Source organism: Bison bison, unplaced genomic scaffold, assembly GCF_000754665.1.
Source record: "Bison bison bison isolate TAMUID 2011002044 unplaced genomic scaffold, Bison_UMD1.0 scf7180017858211, whole genome shotgun sequence".
Lineage (NCBI taxonomy): Eukaryota > Metazoa > Chordata > Mammalia > Artiodactyla > Bovidae > Bison > Bison bison.
The window spans coordinates 1-5868 of NW_011488784.1; the positions used below are offsets into that span (position 1 = coordinate 1).

Here is a 5868-nt window from a genome sequence, read left to right on the forward strand (position 1 = left end):
TGCAGATCTCCAAGAGGAACTGGAAAAGAGGCTCAACATAAGTAAATATTAGGGAAATGCAAATCAGAAGCACAATGAGGTTATGCCTCACATGGGTCAGACTGGCTATCATCAGAAAGTCTACAAATAATAAGTCCTGGAGAGGGTGTGGAGAAAAGGGACCTTGATACACTGCGGGTGGGAATTAAATTGGTGCAGCCAGTATGGAGATTGGTATGGAAGTACTTGAGGAAGCTACAAATATAGTTACCATTGAATCCAGCATTTCCACTTCTGGGAACATAGCCAGAAGAAGAGAAAACTGTCATTCATAGCAGCACCATTTACAGTAATCAAGACACTCAAACAACACAAGTACCCATCAACAGATGACTAGCTTAAGAAGATGTGATATGATACACACACACACACACACAGTCACACAAACAGTGGACCATCACTCAGCCATAAAAGGATGAAATATTACCATTTGCAGCAACATAGACAGACCTAGTGAATATTATAGTTAGTTAAGTCCATCAGAAAGAGAAAGTAACTATGATATGATATCATTTATATGTTGAATCTTAAAAATCATACAAATGAATCCATATTCAATACAGAAACAGACTCACAGACAGACAAACTGAGCTTATGATTACCAAAGGGGATAGGGAGTGGGGAGGGACAGAAATTAATTAACAGGAATTTGGGGTTAACAGATACAAGCTTTTATCACAAAAAAGGTAACCAATAAGGAATTACAGTAAGGTACAGACATTATACTGATTAATTTATAATAATATATGGATAATAAGCTGAAATACATATATATATCCAAATTGCTTTACTGTACACCTGAAAATAATGCCCTACATCAGCTGTATCTCAATTTAAAAAATTCACACACATCTGTGTCTCTTTTGCTGTCTCGCATACCGGGTTGTTGTTATCATCTTTCTAAATTCCATATATATGCGTTAGTATACTGTATTGGTGTTTTTCTTTCTGGCTTACTTCACTCTGTATAATAAGCTTAGTCTTTTGGACTCTGTGGGAGAGAGGGGGGGATGATTTGGGGGATGATTTGGGAGAATGGCATTAAACCATGTATAATATCATATAAGAAACGAATCGCCAGTCCAGGTTCAATGCAGGATACAGGAACCTTGGGGCTGGTGTACCGGGATGACCCAGAGGAAGGTATGGGGAGGGACGTGGGAGGTGGGGTTCAGGATGGGGAGCACGTGTATACCCGTGGCAGATGCATGTTGATGTATGGCAAAACCAATACAATTCTGTAAAGTAAAAAAATAAAAAAAAAATCACATGCAAAAAACTCTCTTTCTCACTGTTTGTGAGTGCATATTGGCCTTGAAAAGAGTAGGGCTGAATGAGATAAAATGTAAAACAGGTTTCATATAGTAGTTGAACATGTTACTGTCCTACAATCCAGGTCCTCTTTCCAAAGAGTAACAGCTTGTGCTGCCTCCTGGGTTCAGTTCAGCACCTCAGGAATCAGGTAATCACTGTGGCCCCCACACCCATTCCTCCTGGCCCAGGGAGTAGGACTTCGTCCCCATTATCATCTTCATGTCCAGTGGGGAGCATGACACAACCTAGATTCTACATCAGGTGAATTTTCCACGATCAGTCTTAAAGCCCTGGAAATCCATCATCTAAAATGCAGCTGCTGGTCTGGCCTGTGCAGAGGGCAAAGGGTAAGCATCTGACCCTGGAAATTTTACATTCTCTGTCAGCCTGAGGCTGACCATCTGTAAAACAGGACTGCGGGCGCCTACTTATAGACTTGTTAGAAGAAAAGGAGAAAACCTCAGAGAACGGCTCATATACAACGGGACTTTGAGATGTATTACTCCTGGCCCACCTTGCATCTTGTGTGTGCATGCTAAGTCGCTTCAGCTGTGTCTATCTCTATGCAATGCTATGGACTGCAGCCCACCAGGCTCCTTTGTCTGGGATTCTCCAGGCAAGAATACTGGGTGGGTTGCCATTTCTTTCTCGAGGGGATCTTCCTGACCCAGGGATCGAACCTGCTCTCTTATGTCTATCTGCATTGGGAAGCAGGTTCTTTACCACTAGCACCACCTCAGAACATTCCTGCCTATGTCCTCTTAAATAGGAGATTTGAAAAAGTATCTGGAAATGTAGCATCAAGTAAACGTTGGTTCCATCTCATCAATTCCTATTTCCTCACACTTTCTGGTGTCTTTTTTCAAACTCTAGTTTGACCAGAAGTAACTTCTTATTGAACCCCCAAGGAAGGATTAGTACAGGAGAGCAGAGAATAGGCACAGGTCAGCTAGACAGAAGTCATCAAGCAAATCTCCAGTTCCAGAGTCATCAGCTGACCACAGGACCTGTGCTGAGTCCCTTACCTGTGTTGGCCTCAGTCCTAACGCATAAGTACACTCACTACAGAAACAGAGGTGATGGGCAGAGCCTTTTCAGTCAGAAGACCAGGATTTGATGCTGTGAACCATTATGTGCTGAATGATTTACCTTGATAAGTTAGTCATTTATCTAATATGTGTGCTTGGTATCTTTTATCATTTTTGTGGGGTTTTTTCAGTTTTATGTGTATTATTCTTTTTCTTACTACTCAGCCAAAATATGAATGGTGGAGGTGGTAATCAGCAAGAAGTTAGGGATGAACCCAACTGAGAGTGGAGTACATAGGAAGTGAAGATTGTGGAGGTGAAAGATGCAGACAAGCATTGGGCTCTCCCTGGGTGCTTGGCCCTGTGCCCATCCTCTAACGACCCAGGGAAGATTCTTACCCAATAGCGTTCCTGGTTCTCAGCTGCAGACAGTGGTGACGTGGAGGCTACCAGGGAGGTGCCTAGCTGAAGCACTCTGCCCTGATCAGCTCCTCTCCACTGAAGGCCACCATAGCTGCCCTTCCATTGCCATCTCTCAGCTCTTTGCTTCTGGGTATCAGAAAAAGTGCCCCTGTGGAACCTTCCAGACTGGATTCTTAAAGGGCTTCCACATGCAAATGATACTCTCTTTTCCCCAGTCCTCTAAAGTTGCCCTGCACACTAGGGAAAGGAGACTCCGAGGTAAAGAAGGAAATGTCTTTCTCTCAGAGGTATGTCATCTCCACATATTTACCTGACATACTGTGCTTTTATAAGTAATGATATTATACATTTCCTACACACAGCCCGATGATACACACACACACACACACACACACACGTAGATATGCTGGCAATTCATTTTAATTCTAATTCATCTCCTCATGAAACTGAACATAATGAATTCTTTTCTTAGGTAATGAATGCATGTGCACATGTCTGTGCAGTATTATATTCATCAATAGGGGCTTTTGAGGGAGTACCCCTTGAGCCTGTTATATCACAGGAGAGCAAAGTGACCATTTCTCTAGCCCATAGTCTAAAAGGGAGGCTGCTCCATTGTCCTCCAGAGAGGGCAAGGGACAGAACCTCACCCAAAGTTCCTGCTTATCTGGACAGGCGACAGAAGCTATAAGAGGAGCAGCTCTGTCATCTGTGAAATGGGACTCATCTCTAACACAGAGCTGTCCTGAGGAGTGAGTGAGAAAGCCTGGGGCTAAGGCAGGCGCTGTCATTTCTCATGGTTCTCCTAATGAGAAAGTAGATATCATTAGAAAGGAAGCAAAGTCTCTCTGATACGGCTGGAGTTCAAAGTTCTAAAGAGAGAAGGAACTCTAATCTCTTGGGAGACTCAGAAGCTCCTAAGAGGTACCCAACATCATATCTGTGGGCAGACTCTGATCCAGTCCCCATGCTGGGAAGACAGGCTTGCCTTTGACTCACCTGGTGATTTCAGTGAGAGATGGCAACAGGGCAGTAAGCTGTGGTGTTGCCTAACTGCTGCTCCTGAACTGCTCCTTATGTTAATACATTGATAGGAAAATGTTGGACCTGTCTCCCATTCAACACTGCAGAGGGTATCAGATCATGCAACATCCAGCCATGTCACACCAGAATTTCCAATATCTGCTGCCTCCATGTGGGACAAAACACTAAAAGTACTACCATTTTACTGAAATACAATGGTATTTCTTTCATTCACTAATAACTCAATATATATTGGGCTTAAAATTTACACTATTCCATTTGAAATATCTCTTTACTCTGCAGTAGAAATAAGAGGTTAAGAAAGAAAATGAGTACATGGGAAAATTTTAGGGTAAAAAATGAGATGGGATGGCTCCTTCACATTAACTTTTAATCTTACTCAAGTTTCAAGGCATTGAAGATTAAGTAATCAATCCTTGGACTTCACTTCCCCATCCAGCCACATGCCTCTCTTTCTCTTCGTTTCTGTCTCTGGTTTCCTTTTCTCTCTCACGATGAGATCTCATTTTCTATATATATATGCACAAATATGCCTATACCTACATAAGCAAACTTCAAGGAAGACATAATGAAGATGAAAACACTAAAGGGGTATCTTTGGGTGGTATGTTGTGGAACAATGATTTTCCCTGCTCCCCACTGGACATCTACCGTGACATACAGAGTGGAATGAACCTCAGGCCCAGTGTATCAAGATAAAAGTGCCTGAAAACCCAACTGTCTGTACAGACAGGCGCAGGATTCACCAAACTCACAAAAGTGATACAAGCCTGCTCAAAACAACTAGTAGCTTACTATGTACTAAGAATGAAATGTTCAGGGTAGAAATAACTGAAATAAACAAGGAAGACAATTTACATTCAAGTTCCCATTACTTACTCGTCCACTCCTCCCAGCTCCCTCCCAACTCCATGCAAACGCAGCAGTCACTTCTGAGACTATTGGAGGTGATTCCACACTGGGAGGAGAAAGCCCACACCATTTCCTGCTACTCAGGGGAGAGGCGGAACATGAACGTGGTCGACAGTGTAGGCACTGGGATGGAGAATGCAGACGCTGAGCTTCACTGGGACTGGCTTCCCTTACAAACAGCTCTTCATTCACTATACAAAGACTGGAGGAAGAATGCACATGTGGACAATTTATGGATGGACCACCTGCACCCCAATCCTGACTGCTCCACACTAACACTCAGCAACTAGATGCCTTCCATACCCTCCTGTGTCTGTCCCCAGGCTCCTTAACTGGTTCCGCTGCGCCTCGCCCAGAGCTCACCTTCAGAGAGATTGTCTACCAGCTTCACTCAATGGACAGTCTGTTCCCCAATCCAGGGACAACTTCACATTTACCCTGAACAGTAACTCAGTACATTACAGTACAGGAGTGTACAGTCTGATCCCCCTTTTTCAGAAGAAGACAGAGTCACAGACAGATCATGTGACTTGACCAAGGTCACACAGAGAGTGAGCACTGGGTCAAGGAGAGAACCCATGTGCTGATTCCAGAGCCCATGCTCTTCCTAACCACTAGGCTAGACTGGTCCTTGGATCTCCCTGCTGGCTTTCCACAATACTGAGTCAGCCTAAGATCTGCATCCACATGCCCAGGGCCCTGAGCCCAGGCTGGATGGGCCATCCCACCCACAACATGGCTCTCACCTGGAAGAGCTGGTGGGAGTAGTGGTGAAGGTCCGGGTGAAGGCACAGACACAGCCCTGAGAAATTCCTTCCACTTCAACAACAAACAACAAACAATAAGGAAGAGTACCCCCTAAGAACCCCACGTGTTTACAGGCTCCCACGTCATTCCCTAGTCAGGGTCTGACTTGACACTCATGCTGAGGGGATAGCTGTTCACATGGGGAGTTGCATGTCAGGAATGGGGTGGGCAACTGTAGGAGATGTCTGCTCCCAGTGACATGTCCCCATGACAACCACTTCACAAGTTCATAGGATGCATTTTTCTCAGGTGCTGAAGAGATGGATATTATGAGGAAACTGTGAGGTTAAGTAGTAGCCCA

The 5868-nt window shown here is 44.1% G+C and overlaps 1 pseudogene; it reads right to left on the reverse strand.

The window, feature by feature from the left end:
• Window positions 1-4827: 4827 nt before the first annotated feature.
• Window positions 4828-5868, reverse strand: part of LOC105004893 — a 5898-nt pseudogene continuing 4857 nt past the window's right edge.